Raw genomic sequence first — 20954 nt, 5'->3', positions numbered from 1 at the left:
TTTCTTTAGCGGCACCTACCACATGAGCAAAATTCAGTGGCAGTAAATGGAGTTGATTGATGCGGAAGTCAGGGGTGACGGAAGTGATGTCACTGCTGGCAGAAGAGGCCGTCAGCTAAATTCGCTGCCACTGAAATTTGCCAGCTTCCACCTGCAAAAGTCAGGCGGAACGAACACACACCCCCCCGTGACTGAGCCGCATGAATTGGAGCAGAACTCTTTGGAGCCGACTTAACGCTCAGCCAGTGAGACAAGAGTTAGGCCGCGTTCACACCGGGGGCTTCGCAACGCAGCGTGCGTACGTCCGTCTGCGCCTGTCTGCTGGGCGATGTGCGATCATCCCCAGCAGACAGAATGATCCGACACACCACGCCCCCCACGTGACGCGCTCACTTCTGCCTCCTGACGCCCTGTCATTCAGGAGACTAGTGAGTCTCTGCAGCCTCCTCGGTCAGCGCTGGCTAGTGAAGGTGCAAGCTCACTTAGCCATCCAAAGGATAAACAACCTTTGGTATACAGCGATCTGCTTGCTTTCTCAGAATAGTGTCATCATGCTAAAAGCAAAGATTTGGCTTCTATTGTTTCCCTGCAAATTAATTACTCGGTCGTGATATTGTTCGCAACATCCAATCAATTTAAACGTCTGGACGTTGATTGGCTGCTGAAACTGACGTCGCGCTGCTGCAGCCGGAGATCACAGTTTCAAAAGACTCCCGCGACTGTAGCAGCGTCGACGCCGTGCTTTGCAGCCAATGGTAGTTTCAATACTGAACACTGCCATTGGCCGCTAGGAATCCGTGATGAATGCGCGCACGTCGTGTAGCACGCTGTGTGAGCGGGGCCTTAGGCTTCACACACGGAAGTCCTTTGCCATGCAAACAGAAGGCGGGCGGAGCTACGTCACTGGAGGGGGCCTGAGCTCCTGGTAGAAGACACAAATGCATGCTCTGGTGTACCATCACGGTCTGAGGAATATCTGTACAGAGACTTAGACTCAGTATTATATGCTGGCATTCTTAATTGTGAGTTTCACTGTTTCACAATACAAGATATTAGCTCTGGTGTACCCCAGTCACCTGTTGTCTTCCAAAAAAATGGCAATTCTGGGGGCGGTTAGTTGGGGTCAAGAACCCCCCTCCCCCCACGTCCATCACTCTCAAACCCAACCCCCAACGCCCATGTCTGGTCAGCAGCCATTATGGAGGGGTCAAAAGACCCCACCTCCCCCAAAGCCCCCTCCACGCCCATGTCTGTTCCTACAATCCTTTAGTCTTGTTTCGATGCCCTATATTTGTAAAAAAAAAATGTAACTGTACTTGTTAATTCTTCCCTCGCAGTCTGGTCGTGGTAAAACTGGCGGAAGATTAACAAACAGGGCACTTTTGGCTTGAGTTCGCTTGATATTCTGAAAAATAGCAAGATATATATACATAAACAATATAACGTATAAGTTGGTAAAAACTAAAATTTTCAGAACAGGTGCTGTCCCCTCAACATGAATAGATTGGAAGAGGTCCTGCCTGTGATTGAGTTCAGTTCAGCTCCCTTCAAATACATGGGAATAAAATCTTCTTCAGCACAGGGAAGACTGCTAAACATGAGGGGCAATAAGGGACAACTTCAGAGAACGAAGCAGGTTTAACGCGAAGATAGTATTTTGTCCTCTGATCTATTGTATTAAAAAAAATCTAGATTGCCATGGTGATTTTAGACTGTTTACTGAATAAACATAGGAGAAATATAAGCAAGGTATTATAGCTGAGTGGTATTGCTGCTGCCCATGAACTGAGTGATCCAGGTTTAATTCATGGGTCGGATGATTTTTTCATTGCATAATTTTTTTTCCATTCATTGATAGTATTTTGCCATCTGAGCTATTGTATTTTTTTTTTTTTTTTTAAAAACACGTTTTCTTCTCTAGGGTGCCATGGAGTTTTTTGCCTACCTGTCAGCAATTAAACCCGTTTATTCACTAAACAGCAGCAGTTTCTGGTGATACCTTTAAGTGAATAAATCAGGTCAAAAATAAGCTATGTATTATAGCTGAGTGGTATCGCTGCTGCCCATGAACTGAGTGATCCAGGTTCAACTCACGGCTCGGATGATAATTTCTTTCATTTAGTTATTTTATTTTCACTCCAGTGTGAATAGCCAAGCGGTTATTTACACTGGAGTGTGAATATCCACTGCCCTCAACATAGACATCTACAGTACAAAGGGTTTCAATAAGGTACAGGAGGAAAGTATATTTCAAAGAAAGAAAAGTGCTACAACAAGAGGTTGTGCGCTGAAGCTGGAGAGTGGGGAGGAGGGGGCTCAGGGGAAATGGGGAGATGTGCTTCTTCACAAAAAAGCATGGTATATTTGCGGAATAGCCTCCCAGCAGAGGTGATAGAGGCTAGTACAGTGAGGGAATAAAGAAATGCTTGGGATAGACATTAGGGTATCCTGACTGTGAAACCAAGTCATGGTCTGAGACCTGGCATCAGATAGGAAACCGCAGACCAGGTGGACATGTGCTTCCTATCTGATGTCAAGTTGTATGTTTCTACGTTTAGATTCTAACGAAGGCGTCACTGAATGTGTACCCTTAATACAGTATTGTGTTACGTGCTTTGAAAACGTCAACATACAAATACAGTATCACAGTTGTTGTTATTATTGATGAAGATACTTTCTCAGGCCTGAAAGCTCCCAACAATTAATTATCAGCCAATAAAGATTGTGTCTCGGATATAATAAAGGGTTATACTCATTAGTGCTCAGACTTACGTCTGTTAAATCAATGCTGGTTCTTTATCTCTGTGCCACTATTTGATGATGTTTTATTACTTAATTATACCAAAAACAAGTTTGCGTTAAAAAGGATAAAACCTTTTTATATTTCCAGTCCTCCTTTCTGATATCCTTAAATTCAAAAGTCTTAAGTTAAAAAATATACGACTTAAAGCAGATGTTCAAAGTCATCTATAGCCAATTGTTCGGTGTTATACTGTAGGTATTGGTGGAAACTGAAACATGAGATGGTAACAAAGTTGATGATGAATGAGGAAAAGCATTGCCATGTTTCAGTAGGAGTTAAACACAAGCTTAAAAGAAAATGGGAAAAAAGTGCATCAAGAGTTAAACAATAAACCAATAAAGAGGAACCAGAACACAAATATGATAAGATAAAAATAACAAGAGAAGAAACATTGATTTTATGACTCACAATAGAATCTAAGTATATATATTAGGAATTATTCAAAGTAAGATGCCACATTAATGGAAACTGTGAACATTACAGATTATAACATATAAAACATTGAGCACTTTATTAAGAATGCTAAACATTTAATTGAGAACATATTTTACACGTCATAGACTGCAGGGGTAGCAGTGACTACCATATCTGGAATAGTCTTTTTAAGTCTGTCTTCTTAAGCCTATCAGGAGAATTTTCAAGAGAGTTGACCAGAAGTTGGGAATAAATTGGATACATTGAATTGTATAACCCAACAACTGATTGATCTAGTTTTCCAGACCGGTTTAGAAATCTCTGACCTAACAATAGACCCAGTTGTCTGGTCAGACCACCATTCAATTATGTTCTCAATCACAGCTCCTTCTCCCTCCCCCCAAGTAGGCCCTCTCCTGTGGAGGTGACCAGATATTAACCATTGAGAGGTGTGACCCTCAAGGGATTTCTCAAACATTTTAAGTGCCTGGGTGAATCCCACTGCTCTTGTTGGTTACTACAATAGAAATTTGGGGCCTCAATGGATACTATCGCTCTTGTTAGCATATGACCCCTCACCTCACACTACCACACCCCTTGGTTTGACAATTCTAGTAGGGAATTGAAGAAGGGTGACAGGCTTGAATGATGCTGGCGGAAGTCTTGCAGGGTTGAGGACTGGCTGAAACTGATTGACCACATCACAAAATACCAGTCCACAATTACTAGTAAGAAGTCAGAGTTCCTCTCACGTGAAATCATGCCAGAGGACAATAGACCAGCTCAGCGTTTCCACACGGTGGAGAGACTCAAACCAGCATGTCTGCAGCCTGGTGAAACCTTCTCAGTCCCGTTGTGATGACTTTGCTCTCTTCTTCTCTGATAAATTAAACTCCATCAGGGCTGGGGTCCCAACTATGCTATCAAATAAGTGTCAGGGTTCCAGGCAGGAAAATGCCGGTTCCCTGGCATTATGGACTAGCGCTGACGATCTGGATATAAAAGACCGTGTACAAACAATCCAGGGAATGTGTCCCACTACTTGTGATTTGGACCCAGTCCCTACACGCTTTCTCTTAGGCTGTGTTGATGTAATCGGCCCAGTGTTTACCAAAAGTCCTGTGCTCTTTGCAGATGGAGATCTTTCCTGGCCCTCTGAAGGAAGCAGTCATCAGCCCTCTTCTAAAAAGCCTTCATAAGACCCTGATTGCATTTCTAATTACAGGCCTTTAGCAAACCTCCCTTCCTAGGGAAGGTTATTGAGAAAGTGTTGGCAACCCAAATGGAAAGCCGTCTATCAGGCCATTACATTTTTGACCCATTCCAGTCAGGATTCAGAAGATGGCTTAGTACTGAAACAGCTCTGGTCCCTGTGCTAAATGATCTTACTGGAGCGCCTGAAGGATTTCTGTGGATTGGGTGGCACAGTTCTCAGCTGGTTCAGATCCTTTCTCCCTGACAGGTCACAGAGTGTATCCTCAGGAGTTTACTCCTTTGTACCCATGACCCAGCCATGTGAAGTGCCGCAGGGTTCTATCTTATCTCCTATGTTGTTCACAGTATACATGCTGCCACTAGGTGACAATCAGCCGGCATGGCCTGCGTTATCACTGCTATGCAGATGACACTCAACTCTACTTGTCCTTTGCATCAGGCACTAAGCACCCATTATCTTCAGTAAATGTTTACTGTATCTGAGCTCCTATAGTTGGTGAGTTCTGGTTGGTTGAGGTTGAGTCTTGATAAGACAGAAGTGCTCGTGGTGGATGCTCACTGTCAGAAGACAACACGAGTGCAGCTTGGTCAACACACTTCCCCTAAGCTTGGGGTCTCCCAGGTGCTAAACTCTGTCTGGGTGCAGTATCTTGGTGTTGTTCTTGACGGTGACTTGACCCTAAAACATCAGATGTAAGTCGAGATCAAATCTTCAATCTTCCACTTAAAGAACATAGCCAGGGTTAAGCACCTGATTCCCACAGAGGATCTGACTATGCTTGTTCATGCCTTTGTATCCTCACACCCGGAGTACTGCAATGCACTCTACCTGTGTCTTCCAGAAATATAACAGCTGCGCCGCCTGCAGCTGGGGCAGAACGCTGCGGCCAGGATGTTAAGTAACCAGACTCGTTCTTGCCACATGACACCTGTTCTCCGTTCTCCGCACTGGCTGCCTGTAAAATGGCCAATTTATGTCAAGATTGGCTTGTTGACATTCAAAGCCGTACATGGCCAGAGCCCCGGCTACCCGAGAGACCTTCTAGTTCCCTACACTCCCATTCGCTCACTTCCATCTGCAGATAAAGGACTCCTACCAGTTCCCAGAATCTCTGTAACTTCCTTTGGGGCCCGAGCTTTTAACCACGCTGCTCCCACTCTTTGGAATAGTCTGTCTCATACAGTGGGAGAAAAGCGCCATATAAATAAAGTTAGTATTATTAAATCACAGTAGACCTTACATGTTGTACATTAGATAAGTATTAGAAAAACCCACTAGATGTCAGTAATGAGTCTGTCTGTGTATAAATGCTAAAGTAAAAACACAAGAAAACAAAGCTAGATGCACATTAAGCATACAGTGTGACTTAATAATAATAATAACACCTTGTCTTTCTGCTGAAACTCCAGTAAGTGGTTTGCACTGTTTAGAAGATGCACTCAGACTTGTTTTCTGTGAAACTCGAAAATGGTTTTGTATCATTCTCCTTTGTATCACATCTCGCTGTTCTTCCCCCTCCCCCCCCCTCCCCCCCCCTCCCCCCCCTCCCCCCGCTCCCCCACCTTTCTGTTCTAATCCCTGTCTAAGTCATAGAAACCTTTGTATATCTGTATTGCCGACCTGAGGAAGAGAGGAGAACTCTGGAAAGCTTGTCCTATGACATACAGTATATTGTTAGTCCAAATAATAAAGGTATCACCTAATACTGAAGAACTCATTTATTCTATATTAAATCACAGTACACTGAACATGTTGTACATTAGATAAAACTCCACTAGATGTCAGTAGTGAGTCTGGCTGTGTATAAATGCTAAAGTAAATGCACCAGAAATAGAGCTACAGATGCATTAAGTACTGTGCTGTATATGACTTATACTGTAACACCTTCACCTTGTCTTTCTGCTGAAAGTCCAGTAAGTGGTTTGCACTGTTTAAAAGATGCACTCAGGCTTAGTTAATTTTAAACTCGAATATGGGTTTGTATCATTCTCCTTCTTTCTGTGGCTCAGTGAGTAAAGACACTGACTGATAACCGCGACATTGAGCTGGAATTAGGGGAACCTGGTTCTGTTCCCTGTGTCAGCTCCTTGTGACCTTGGGCAAGTCACTTTATTTCAGGCACCAAAAACATAGATTGCAAACACATCTGGGCAGGGACTCCGTCTGTAACATTCCTATGTACAATGCTGCGTACTGCACACTATATTGTAATTGTGACGCGCTTTGAGTCCCATTGGGAGAAAAGTGCTATATAAAATAAAGTTATTATTATTAATCTATTATTTTAAGATGAAAGCACTTTATACTGTAAATACAGGTTTGACGAAGGAGAGATGAAGCACTTCTACAAAAAAGATGATTGCTAGAGAGTGGGTCCCCAATGAAAGGTTTAATGGATCAGAGCATGGTACAAAAAAACAAGCCCTAGGGCCCCCACCAACGCGTATGGTGTATAGTCTATACACCTTGAGAAAGAGCAGAAGCTCGAAACGCGTTGGTGGGGGCCCTAGTGCTCGTTTTTTTGTACCATGCTCTGATCCATTAAACCTTTCATTGGGGACCCACTCTCTAGCAATCATCTTTTTTTGTAGAAGTGCTTCATCTCTCCTTCGTCAAACCTGTTGAATTCTTTGGATTACCGACAGCACACACCTATGAAGATTAAACCCACTGGAGACCATTCTGCTTAACAGTGAGTGATTTGCTCCGTTTTACACCGCAATAATCCTAGTCAATGTGTTAGGCTGGACACTAGCAAGTGTGAGCATTCACCATTCAAGAGGTGGTACTCTTCCAGTTTATTGGTATCATTGGATTTGGTGTTATCATTCTGCAGATGGTCACTTTATAATGTGGGATGCTTCGAGGATACAAACTATGGCTAAAATGTTGTTATAAGCCTGGCAGCTTTTCGGGTCTATGTTAGAGCACCATACAGCTTTTTTCTGTTCTTATACTGTAAATACAAAACTGCTTATGGTTCCTGTATTAGAGACACACAAATCTACATTAACCATAATGCACACACTGCTATTTACTAAGAGCTCTCAAGATGGACTAATGAAAGGTATTTTGCTACACTATCTAGTTTTAGCTTCCAATGCAGTTCAAAAGAAATACTTGAATTTCTAATGTAAACACACATTCATATTATTTTGGTTCAGGAGTCTTTTCTTTCTGTTGTGCACCTACTGTATATACTTTATAAAAAAAATATTTAAATGTAAACAAGAACCCTACTTGTTACAGTGTATGACCTTCTTCAGTGCTGAGGATGAATAGAAAACACAGCCTCCTAACACTTTAGGCTTCGTCCATAGTGCAGGCTACAAACAAACACTAGGACGGCAATGTCGTAGTGCATAGTGCGCGCGCGCTAGTGCCTCCATATGCGCTACAGGGAGAGTGGCGCTTCGCAATACAAACAAGTTTGTTTTGCAAGCGCAACGCCGGGACGCCTGAGAGCGCGTACGTTAGCGTGTTCCACTATAGACGAAGACTTACATGTGCATGTCCCATCCAGCAAAGATGATCCAGTGGGGTAGCGCGTCATTAATACAGTATATTTCTGCTTAGGCTCTTTAATTGTCCAGCATCAATTCTACCTCCAGGATCAATACTGTGGCTATTCCACCAGATCAATATTTTTTTTCCAATAAAAATAAAACCTGCAGAAAAGTTAACAATTAAAGAAAGAATAATCCACCATTACATCAGCAATAGGCTTCAGTAGAGGTATGAGGTCCTGTTCCAATTCTCTCCCCGGATGTTCCCTTGAATTTCGTAAGTCCTTTGTGAAGCAGAAAGGTGTGTGAGCGAGTGCGTTGGTCAGTTCAATCAGTGGAAGAGGGAGCCCTTGCTGGCTATTACTGTATGAGATAGAGAAGACGATGCACCCACAGCAACCCGCACTTCAGCAGCTCCAGTCCAAAGATCCAAATATCCGTCTGAGGAAGTGACCCAACGTCACAAAACGCATTGGGGCTTTAGGGCTGTTTATTTATTTTTAATGACAAACATATCATGTTAAAAACCAAAAGCAACGTGTCCCCGATTCCCAAGGCCATTTTATTTTAGATGCGTCACTTTATCTTACAGTAATTCACCAAGCCCAGGGAGCAGAGCTGGAGCCAAGGAAACACCTTGAAATAATAAATGCTGGTTGCTAGCTCCCTCTTCGGGGACATATATGGCCACATGTAATAGCCACATTAGATGCAGAATGCGTACTGTAGCTACACAGATTCTTCTTCTTCCTAACTAAAGATAACTCTCTCCCTCTTGGTTAACACCATCCCGGTTAGAATGGAATTCTCCTGCCGATATTTCCTCAATGTATATTTTTGTTTCGCCACCAGATGAACAAGCCTGTTGTACACATGACAGAAATTCTGAAAAACATAAATAGACAAGGGATGTCAGTATTATATTATTATATAATACAAGATAACTGCTCTGTCCTCGGCTCCCTCGGGCTCAGGGAGATTTGGCAGATAGGCAAACACGACTCTTTCTGCTTGCACATAGAGTCATTCTTGGATTTCTGATAAACTTTATTAATGAGGACCAACAGAAATAAAAAGAAACTTTGGGGATGCTTAAATTAGGGATGTTGATTGGTGAATGGTGCTCGCAAGCAAATGTATGCTCTATATTCTTTTGAAATAAACTTCAATTAATGTCCAGAGTATTTTCTGAAGTGTCCATAATAACTGGTTTTTAGAAACAATTCAAGGGAGATGAGGACCTAATGGAGTCCACCTGACTACCACAATAGTTGTCCACTGTAAAAATTTCCCATTAATGAATTAAATGCATAACAAGCACTGGTTTTATGTAAATAATATAGTGCTACTGCCCATTACCTGCCAGTGATGATTAAAGACAAGTTAGCCGTCACTCCAGGGCGTGCAATCCTTGTAGAAGCAGCAGAAGGTGTAGTAGACAATAGGAGCACAGCCAAAATCCAGGAAACAAATATTCCAGGGCAACTCCAGGTAGCATTGTAGGTGGACGCTCAGAGAGGTATGCAAGGGAGACTGGTTATGGTGAAATTAAATAAGGCTTTTATTGCGCCTGTTTCCTTAACATCAGGAAACCATCCAAACAAGGGGTAAACAAAGCTTCTATTCACTTGGGAGTATTTCTAGTGAAATACTATGCAATCCACCACTCCCTTTAGATAAGCATGTCTCCCAGCCCCAAACATATAGCATGAAATGAACAGATATAAAAAGTCTTATAAATGAAAGTCTTATCTGTTAGCTGGGCTGCTGTAGGGGAAGCTTCTCTGCTCTCTTGGAACCACAACCTTGTGTGCACAGGAAATGTCAGGCTCCAGGTTAGAATCTTGTCCCCTTTGTCTTGTGGTCAGCTTGCCGCTCAAGACATCTGTTCTTCCTTGGTTCAGCCCAGTTGTGGACTAAGGAATCTCTGCTCTGTCTCCAAGTTCAGCTCAGGTGTGAGCTAAGGAGTCTCTCTTCCTGTCTCAAAAGACAGGCTTTTCTAAGCAATCTAATCAGGCAGGTGGTGTTTGTTAATTGACTACAAGCAGTTAACCACCACACTGCTGGATTAGAGGCACATTACCTGAACAGGGATAACTCCCCTGTTACAAGCATAAAAACTATTTATTGCACAAACAGCTCACAAATGGCAGTGTAAAAACGCACCAAAGCGTTTCGTCCAAAGGGACTTTATCAAAGTGTCTTGATAAAGTCTCTTTGGACGAAACGCGTTGGTGCGTGTTTACACTGCCATTTGTGAGCTGTTTGTGCAATAAATAGTTTTTGTGTTATCTAGAGTTGCCCTGGAATATTTGTTTCCTGGATTCTGGCTGTGCTCCTATTGTCTACTACACCTTCTGTATAAATGAGGGGATAGTGAAAAAACAATGTTACTGTATCACAGGGAGAGCAGTTTGGGGCAGACCACTAGCAATTGTTGCAAGCTGAAATGGACTGATGCAACAGGCTGATACTAGGAAATAAGCAGGGTTATACCAAGTGCTAGGGATCTAGGAATATACCATTATCTCAGGGGCCAGAGAATGGATTGCTAAGGCAACAGGCTGAAATGACAGCAAGGTACTGTACTTTCCACAGTAACAAGAACTAGGGTAAAGGTCATGGCAATTATAGGGGAAAGAAAACACATGCAGGGGACAGAACAATACCGTCTTCACAGACTGTGACCTGTCTGAGACATGTTAATGAGCTCACAAGTGATATTTGTATTTGTTTTATTGAGTGCAGTAGTTAACCCTGCCTCTATATCCTTATGATACCAAGCAAAGATCAATGAACAACCTGCACTTCCAGACTGGCAAGGAAAAAGGAAATTAGAGCCATATTATAAAAACCCCCACTGTTTTCCACGTTCTGTCAGGCTGGACCTGTCACGGGAGACCAGGCATTTACACCTTTATACCGGGATCATGCATTGAGCAAAACAAGACAAGTGAAATAAATTGGAAATGTATTCGCATAAACAGGCAAACACACAACGGAACACAAACTACATAAGAAGAACACACTTACTTGGGACCTGGGGCAAAAAACGAGACTTTCCTAGCTTAATATGACATGAAACAAGAGTCTTTAGTTGACCGGGACTTAGCCCGGAATGTCCTGGTACTGAAATCGGCAAGCAATTCCAGACACCACCACTCTGTAGACTTCCGAGGACTTGTAAAATCTTGACCGGGAGGTACCACTGATTCCCTGGAACTGAAATCGGCATAAAAAACCAGCCGCGACCGCTACGACCCTTTCTGAGAACTTGTTATTTCAAGTCAAATTTCTGAAGCCGGTGTCTTTGCTATTTCTTTCGGAGCATCTTTTGGACGTTTCAAATTTGCCGCTGCTGTTCTGGTGCTTAGAATCTCATATCCGGATTGGCTGAGGGTTTCTTATAGTATTTCTGAGTTCATGCATGAAATACCTCAGCCAGTCACAGCGTGGGAACTTTACTACCAGCCAATCAGAACGATGCCAGTCTTCTGAAGCCGGGCACGGGAATCATCTGAATCAGCCACGGGCATGCGCAAGATTGCCACCTCAGCCACTTGGTATTCAGAGGTTTCCTGCTGAGCTAGGTGCCTCCACGTCTGCGAAAGCAAAAAGCAGTCCAGAGGACTTTCATTCATCCCAGGACGTGGATACTTCACCTAGCCATCTTACCCAGATGGTCTTCACACCTCTGGTGTCCTCTATGGCTTTCAAGTCCGGAGTCTGAGTAGACACGCTGGCACCAAAGTTGGTAGCCCAGTGACTCACTCAGAACTTTAGATATGAAAGTCCCAACTCATTATATTGTGCACAATCATATATGTTTAAAACAAACTGTTTAATAAAAAAATATACACTTTAAACTATTCTAAGTCTGCTGGTATGGGGAATAGAATGAAAAGCTGCACTTTATTTCTTACTAGCCATATTCCCCACACACTATAAAAATGGACTTATAAAATCCTTCACAACCGTATTGTTGGAGTACCCCAGAACCCCTATACAGGTTCTGGGTGACCTGGGCATTACTTGGGTATCCACCATAACCTAGGGACCGCTTCACAAGTTCAGGGACACCTCACATCCCTATGCCCCATTTACCTTCTGATCAACCCTTGTGCGCCCAAACCCAAGGCTTTGCGTTACCACATTTACTTATTTATTTAAAGCTACCTTTGAGCTTGACTAATTAGTTGATCGCAACCACAGGTAATGGAGCAGAGCACCTTCGGAGACGTAGAGGGCCCTGATCCCTATCGCTCATAGTCGGTCTCCGCGTGCTTCTGGTACCTCCATAGGGCGTCCTTGGGTTGATTAATACCAGCACTGATCTCACCCTGTTGGTCACCAGACTTTGCAGTGTCGCGAGCGGGGACTTGTATCTAAGTCTACTCGTTAGCCTGCTTAAAGCTACACTGGAGCCGGTATTCTTACATCACTCAGCAGCGTGTATTTCTAGTTGTGTGCTACTTGTAAGCAACTCCTTTACAACTCTTACATCAGTCCGCTACTGGCTCACTTCCTATATCCTGGTGCTCTTTTTCTTGCTACACCACTCCTATATCAGGTCCCGATACTCAGCGAACGTGATTTAGGTGGCAGACCAGACCAGACTAGGGTAACTCATTATCAGCCTGTTTACTGTATTAAGACATTGTCTGGTCATAAATATATGTGCATACACAAAAAGGATCACACAATGCTCAAACTTAATATTTATATGTTGTGCTTATGTAAGGGGTGCATTGGGAATAAATAACTATATAGCCAAATGATCAAGAGATGATCACAAAAAGAAACGCCAAAATCTTGCACACAGCCTATAATAGTAGTAATAATGAAAAACAACAATGAATATATCTAGGAGGGTTAAAATCCAAAAATAATAACATTTTATTAATAAACTCTTCTAAGTGTATCATATGTGAAAAAATAAAATGTAGATAAAATATCTCACTTTGTGATCATCTCTTGATCATTTGGCTATATACATAAATATATGTACACTGCGAATTATATAGCAGAATACATTATTAGATAAAGAGGGCTCTGACCCTGTATGCGCATACTCATTCTAGGTGTACCTACATCGTCTCTACAGTGACATACGGGGCATACTTGGCTGTCTCACACCAGCCCCGATCTCACCCTGTTAATCACCAGACCGCGCAGAGTCACGAGCAGACACCGATTATGCCTGTTCGTGTATGTGCCTACACTGCGCTGGTGTCTGCATCCTCACACTGATACGTTTTGTGCGCTTCAGTTGCTTCCTGTAATCAGTGCATCTAGCCAATGTATCCACACTGGCGTGTCATCCCCACTGTAGGGCTCCTCTTGCTGAACTGCTTGTGTATATGGGTCACACAGGATCAATGTGGCAGACCAGGCAAGGGGAGCGAACTCGTATCAGCAAGCACACCACTTAAGGAATAAGGTGGGTGCTCGTATATGGCACCTCCCTAGTGACAGTGATTTGGCTAAACCCTACACCTTTTACCCTCATTGAGGGGCAGGATTAGCTCTTATTTAAGGGGCAGTGGTTACTCTTACCCACCAGGCTACTAATCGGCTAACTAGTATCCTAAATTAGTAGAGTATTATCGATCCAGAATACCTAGCTGAATGATCATACACCAGGATCACCTAAGCGTTTAATTATCGTTTTAACACCCACTATTTTAAATTGGATACATATTAAAGTTTATTTTGTAACTAATTCATCTATTCATCCAGGTAGCGGCAGAGTGCCCAAACCAGGTTACTCCCTCTTGCTCGGTTAAGGTAAAAACACATCAGTTCTTTATTGCTGCATCATTTCATATACTGCAGATACAATCACTGGGCTCAAGAGCTGACACTCCCGAACCCCAATACATGGACCAGAGGTAACCAAACAGGCTTAACCGTTGTTGTGCTCCTGGTTACCCCCTCACCGTCACAGAGCCTTCTTTGCGTTGGGCATCATTAATGCATCACTAGTGGGCTATTGTTGTGAGAGAACTTTGTTCTTCGCTTGTGAGCACTTCTGGGAAATTAAACTCAGTTGCCTTTTTTTTTTTTTTTTAATAATAACTCTTATCCCTTGTTTTGTACATTAAATTATCTATGCTTAGACTGTAACGCACTGCAGGGAATATAAATAAATAATATGACTATAACAGCAAATGCTAGGCTAATAACTGCAACTGGCACTGCAATAAATTCTCCTGGTTTCTCATTATGTTATAAAAGCAATTAGTACAACATAGCAGGAGGAATGATCCCTTTATATTGCAGATAACCAGCAGTGTAAGGTTTAGGCTGTAGGAAGGTACAGTGTAGCTTGTTCCCGGTGTAACAGGGTATGTCCAGCTGTACCTGTTTCTCTCCACATAATGTATCTGCTATGTAAGTCCTGTTAAAATCCAGGCATTAGCAACTTAATCTACAGTATGGGCCATCGACCCCACTTCTGCTTCCCCAGAAAGGGAAGGAAGGTAGGTGGTGCCTCATGGCCTGTGTACAGCCCCTTGTAAGTGGGTACAGTCATGGCCTGTGTACACGCCCCTTCCAGACGTTTCATGGGGAGTAGCCTAAAGTTAGGAGTCTTTGCTCCCTGTTCCTCAGGGAGTGAGGTTGTGCTTGCCCCCTGCTCCTCCTGGAGTAAGGAGGGTTAGAGTGTTACTCTCTGAACCCTGGCTAGTGTGAAGGAGGGTGAACAGGGTGGGAGCTGTGAGTCTTCCCCATGGCGGGGTAAGCTTGCTCACTTGGGCTGGCTAGGTGTCAGTTCCTGGGCAGGAGGGAGGAAAGTGTGTAGTGATGGGGCTGACACCTACGCTCTGTGGGATCCATCACTGCTGGAGGCGCTGACACCACCAAGATGAACCCAGAGACATGTGCGAGCCAGTCCTGTCATGTCTCATACCATCAAGCAGACTACTCAGACCTCCTGCAAACCAACAGGTAGAGCACCATGCCAGCGAGCTAATGTGGGGGGGGGGACGTGTTACACTGGTAATACTCATTACATTGGTGGGAACACTATGCTAATACACTTTTGAGACAGTAAGGCAGATATACTATCCTTTTCTGTGATGTAATCCCCAGATATATGTTGGGCTAAAGAAGTATCTACTCTAAGTACGTGATTAAGTGGTAATGACATGTAAAGCACGGTGTACACTGACAGCGCTATGTCTGGGGGGGGGGGAAATATACTGAAATATTATTACTGATGAAGCCCGACTCACTTCCACCCGCGGCACAGGAAAAAAGGTATATTACCCCGAGAAAAAACAAAAAATAACCGTGCGCTACTATCTAACTAGTACTTATATATGGGAACAGTGCAGTGACTAAACCATATAAATAGTGAAATAAACCACAATAACCACAGTGACAATATGTGTTTGAATAATAAAAATATAAATCACATAACCGTGTGGCTGATAAAGGCGTCTGCTGCTATAAACACTGGGGGTGGCTCAGCACCCCACACACTCTAGGAAATGGAAACAAAAAGAAAACAGCGCACAACGCCAAATAGTGAAGCAAGTATTAATATGTAATTAATAATTAATAGGTAATATATCTGCGTACATCAAATTGATAAAATTGGTGCATTTAGTGTATACCACACTTGTTACCGCTCAGTAGCTGTTAACAGGAAGGTCTGATGCTTGTCTTTTCTCTGCAGGAGCCTCTGCAATGGTTCTGGGGCTGAATTGTTTCCTGCACTCCTCAGCTAGCAGGGCGTCACTCCCAGGGGGGGTTTCCTTTAAACAGCCAAGCTTCGCTGCAGATTCAGATACTCAGTGGGACCGCTCCTCATCCGATGATGTGCCGCCTCCAGGGGGATTTCCCCTTGCGTAACCCGTCTCTCCTGCAGCTGATCACTGCTCGATAAGGCCACTCAGACTTACAAGCAGTCTGGGGCCGTTGGAGTGGCTCGGCACACAGTCCCGCTAGGCGGACGCCAAACCGCAACTTGCAGGGGCACTCTCAGCGTGCCACGATGCCGCTCCGTCACGTGGTACTGCGTGATGACGTCACAGTCTCCGCAGCGGTGATGGGATCGGCGGGAAGGAGGAAACAAGTCCCTTAGAGTCTCTTATTAGTCCAAATAACACCAAACTAGCATAAAATGTGATGTAAATAGCAGAGCGAATCCAGCATCCAGCATATGAATAATAGCAAATTATTCATATGCTGGATTCGCTCTGCTATTTACATCACATTTTATGCTAGTTTGGTGACTTCGGCCCCAGCGGCAGCAAAGGGTTTAAATATGCTTTTCTTTGCCCCATGAGGTTGTGCATTGCATATCATTGGTGCAGCTGAAGATAAGCGGGAAAGACAGGTCTCGAGTAGCACTTCCTGTTACCTGATTTAGTTCTGTAAACCCTTGCAATGCATTGTCAGCCTCTCTGTAAGTAAGAGAGTTCAAACAGACCTCCTTGAAAGTGGGAAGCTGTATGTTTGGAGATAAGACATATATTGGCACGACTGTGCCTACCAACAAGAAACATGACATTTCAACTTCTCTGTGAGCTGATGTTTTACTCAAGATGACGTCTTCAGACATGTGCCTTTTTATAAACACAGGTGATCAGTTCATGTTTTTGTTGCAGCTCTGAACGTGTTTATCAAGGTTCTTCAACCTCTCTCACCTGGATGGCTTGATGGATCACACTGAGGTATGCAGCAATGATGAGGGCCACACACAGGTCAAAGGCAGCAGGCTTCACCCTTAAGTAACAGAGAATGTATAGGAAATCACTTAGTTACTTTTCCAAGATCATTTCGGCCATCTGGTAGATGTTTAACACGTACTAGTTCTTAGGTGCCACCTTGAGCATTCCCCCTCTACGGCCAAAGTTCTCCTCCAGTACCTCCAGTACGGTTACCATACCTTGGTGTAACAGTGTCCATGCTATTGTTCTGATAGATCCTTATGTACCCGTGGTGAATGAGCTTGCATGCACTGAAACGTTGGATGCTGCTTATTACATTTTGTACTCGTTAAATTGATCGTGACGCAATTTTACTAACTTTATCGTTAGTTCTTTGTGTGCTTGACTGGAGCTTGTATATATGATTGTTCTGTCTCAAAGCAGGAGAGAGTTGTTTTTAGCATCCACTTTGTGTATTGCACTATCTATATTTAATTGGACCAAATATATGTACATATGTACAAATATATAGGTCATCTCAATTTGCTGGCACTTGTTCTCTCCCCTCTGAAAGATCGTTACCATTATGAGTTACTTTTATGAATATGATTTATTTCAAGCCTTCTGCACCTTTTCTTTCTTTTTATGTACAGTAAAGAAAGATCATTGCTCTCCAGCTCTGCTGCTGGACATCCCCAGGCAGTCCTCTTCATAGGAATATCCAGTCATAAGAAATGTCCTTATTCACACACTGAATAATCTGTGTCTCGTTCTGATTCTAATATTTTGAAGTTTATCTTGTATAGGTATTTTTTTTTTTAAATGTGTTTGTACAAAGTGTCCAATATTGTATTATAATAAGAATGTAAGTGGATGACATATGTTGTCACTTAGCTGCTACAAGATATGAGGTGATGTGTGCGATGAAAGATGTTCTAGGAGCAGCGAGGGGTGTAAAACTCACAGAATTGTTTGTTTAGCCCAAAATGTTTCGCCATGAACCTCATTATCCTCTCATGACTTTTTTAAATCTTCCATCAAATATTTCCAATATATAATATATATATATATGTATCCAATAAATATTTTCAAATATTTCCAATATATATATACAGTATATATATATATATATATATATATATATATATGAGAAAAACAAAACAGAGAGAGCATGCCCCATAGTGTAACACTGTAACACTTAATGTGGGGAAGGGTGGAAAGGGGGATTAAAAACACTCACAATAGACAAGTAAAATATATGCAGTATGTGATATATAATCACCACCAAGGTGTGTCCAAACCGCAGCAGAGTGTCCAAAGCAGGCTGGAGTTGATCTCACGAACAGCGCAATCCCTCCGGTTCACTCGGTTCACTCGAAATCATCCAGTAAATTCTGGCATCAGAGTAAGGCCTTCAAATCACTTCATGTGCTCCCCGGCCGTAAAGGATGCACACAGCGTGATGACGTAATGTCGTGAAGTACGCCCCTGACGCGTTTCGTCGCAACAAATGCAACTTTATCAAAGGGAATGTCCCTGAACAATAAAGCAGTGTATATATACTGTAGGTCCCTATTTTGATTGGTGGAAGTGCTAAATCATAGTCCCTCCCCTATAAACGAGCCGTGGCTTACTCTTCTCCTGATGAAGTCTCGCTTGAGACAAAACGCGTAGAGATTGCTGTGGAGCCTACTGTCCAGGTTATATATTTTATTTGCACTCATCTACATTATTGCACTCCTGCTGCTTTGCTAGCATTTTGCTACCAGCCATTCAGACATTCAAGTTCCTGTTTACACTGTGAACTCTCCCCGGCTGAAACCTCGCTGACATCATCGAGTTCACGCGAGACTCTATTCAGTGTATGCTCTGTGTAGCACCGGAGAGAGGGGAAGGCGGCGTCCCTCGTGGCTTTCGGTCCCTGCCAGGACCTAGAGGGGCTATTGTGGCAAGACACACCGCGGACATCACACCGAAGTCCTCCTTCTTGGGTTCCTGCGTCTGAACGGGCTGAGTTGTACTCAAAAACGCATTTTTTTCAGCTTTGTTTGTGAGTGTGCATTTTTATCCCTTACTCCATAAATTTATTGTTATACAATTTTACGCTATGAGTGCGCCTGTTTTTTCTGTGTTTTTGTAGATATCCTAAGGAAGTGGTGTTCCCTTCATTCGGGCTGCAGAGACTCTTTTGGATAGCAATTGGAACATTTTGGGATTTGTATATCTTTTACATATATTTTTCTGGACATTTTCTTTTTTGATGTTTTATTATCTTATACTATATTAGTGAAAGCACTGTATGTTTGCCTGCCTGCCTGCCTGCTGGATGTCCGGTGTCCCTAGCGGCAATCTCATTGGTCCCATGGGCCGCCCGCCCCCGCACACCTCTCATTGGCCTCACACACTCACACCACCCCCTTGGCCCGCCCCCCACACCTCGCATTGGCCTGAGGCGGAGTGACGGGCCAAAGGTCCACAAAAAAAAAAAAAAAAAAAAAAAAAAAAAACACACACACACACACACACACACACACACACACACACACACACACACACACACACACACACACACACACACGCCCCCCCCCCCCAAGCTCACACACACCTCACCCCCCCCCAAGCTCACACCCCCCCCCCAAGCTCACACCCCGGCGCCGCTACAGTCAGCGGGGGAGCGGAGCGAGCGCCCGGGACACACGCGGGGGAGCGGCCACAACACGCTGCCTCCCGCCTCACATCCACGTGGGAGCGGCCGGATGGGTGAGGCAGCATACCCACGGGCCTCGCCGCACGCTCCTCGGCACCGGCTCACCTCTCCCACCCCCCTCACAGCAAAGACCAGCCTACCCGGCGCCGCCTGCAACGCTCCTCGGCACCGCCGCCTCACCTCGAGCCGGAGGGCAGCGGGGGGGCTCCCGCCCTGCAGGAGGCCTCACCTCGAGCCGGAGGGCAGCGGGGGGGCTCCCGCCCTGCAGGAGGCCTCACCTCGAGCCGGAGGGCAGCGGGGGGGCTCCCGCCCTGCAGGAGGCCTCACCTCGAGCCGGGGAGCAGCGGGGGGGCTCCCGCCCTGCAGGAGGCCTCACCTCGAGCCGGAGGGCAGCGGGGGGGCTCCCGCCCTGCAGGAGGCCTCACCTCGAGCCGGAGGGCAGCGGGGGGGCTCCCGCCCTGCAGGAGGCTTCACCTCGAGCCGGTGGGCAGCGGGGGGGCTCCCGCCCTGCAGGAGGCCTCACCTCGAGCCGGAGGCAGCGGGGGGGCTCCCGCCCTGCAGGAGGCCTCACCTCGAGCCGGGGGGGCTCCCGCCCTGCAGGAGGCCTCACCTCGAGCCGGGGGGGCTCCCGCCCTGCAGGAGGCCTCACCTCGAGCCGGAGGCAGCGGGGGGGCTCCCGCCCTGCAGGAGGCCTCACCTCGAGCCGGAGGCAGCGGGGGGGGCTCCCGCCCTGCAGGAGGCCTCACCTCGAGCCGGAGGCAGCGGGGGGGCTCCCGCCCTGCAGGAGGCCTCACCTCGAGCCGGAGGCAGCGGGGGGGCTCCCGCCCTGCAGGAGGCCTCACCTCGAGGAACATGCTGCCGACTGCAAGGTAAGCAGCTCTCCCACCACACCCCCCCATTCCTTCATTGCCAGCCTCAACCCTCCATACATACACACACACACACACACACACACACACACACACACACACACACACACACACACACACACACACACACACACACACACACACACACACACACACACACACACACACACACACACACACACACACACATATATATATATATATATACACATACACATACACAGAGACACACACACACACAGAGACCACACACACACACACACATGTAGGCGCACACACACACATGTAGGCACACACACACACACACGCACACACACACATGTAGGCACACACACACGTCCACAGACACACACATGTAGACACACACACATGTAGACACACACACACATGTAGACAGACACACACGCACACACACACACACACACACACACACCTATACAGACACACGTATACACACACACACACGTATACACACAGGCACACGTAGACACACAGACACACGTAGACACACGTAGACACAAACAAACACGTAGACACACAGACACACCTATACACACAGACACACACCTATACACACACACACACACACCTATACACACACACACACACGTATACACACAGACACACACGTATACACACAGACACACACGTATACACACAGACACACACGTATACACACACACACGTTTACACACACACACACATACACACACGTATACACACACACACACACACGTACAAACACACACACACGTACAAACACACACGTAGACACACGTGTA

At 45.0% G+C, this 20954-nt stretch overlaps 1 pseudogene; it reads right to left on the bottom strand.

Moving 5' to 3' along the window:
* Window positions 1–7035: 7035 nt before the first annotated feature.
* The window catches only part of LOC142462826 (BOS complex subunit NCLN-like), a 125444-nt pseudogene continuing 111525 nt past the window's right edge, over window positions 7036–20954 (bottom strand).

Source organism: Ascaphus truei, chromosome 1 (assembly GCF_040206685.1).
Source record: "Ascaphus truei isolate aAscTru1 chromosome 1, aAscTru1.hap1, whole genome shotgun sequence".
NCBI lineage: Eukaryota > Metazoa > Chordata > Amphibia > Anura > Ascaphidae > Ascaphus > Ascaphus truei.
Note: the sequence above shows the minus strand (reverse complement) of the source record. Positions and strands in the feature narration are given on the sequence as shown.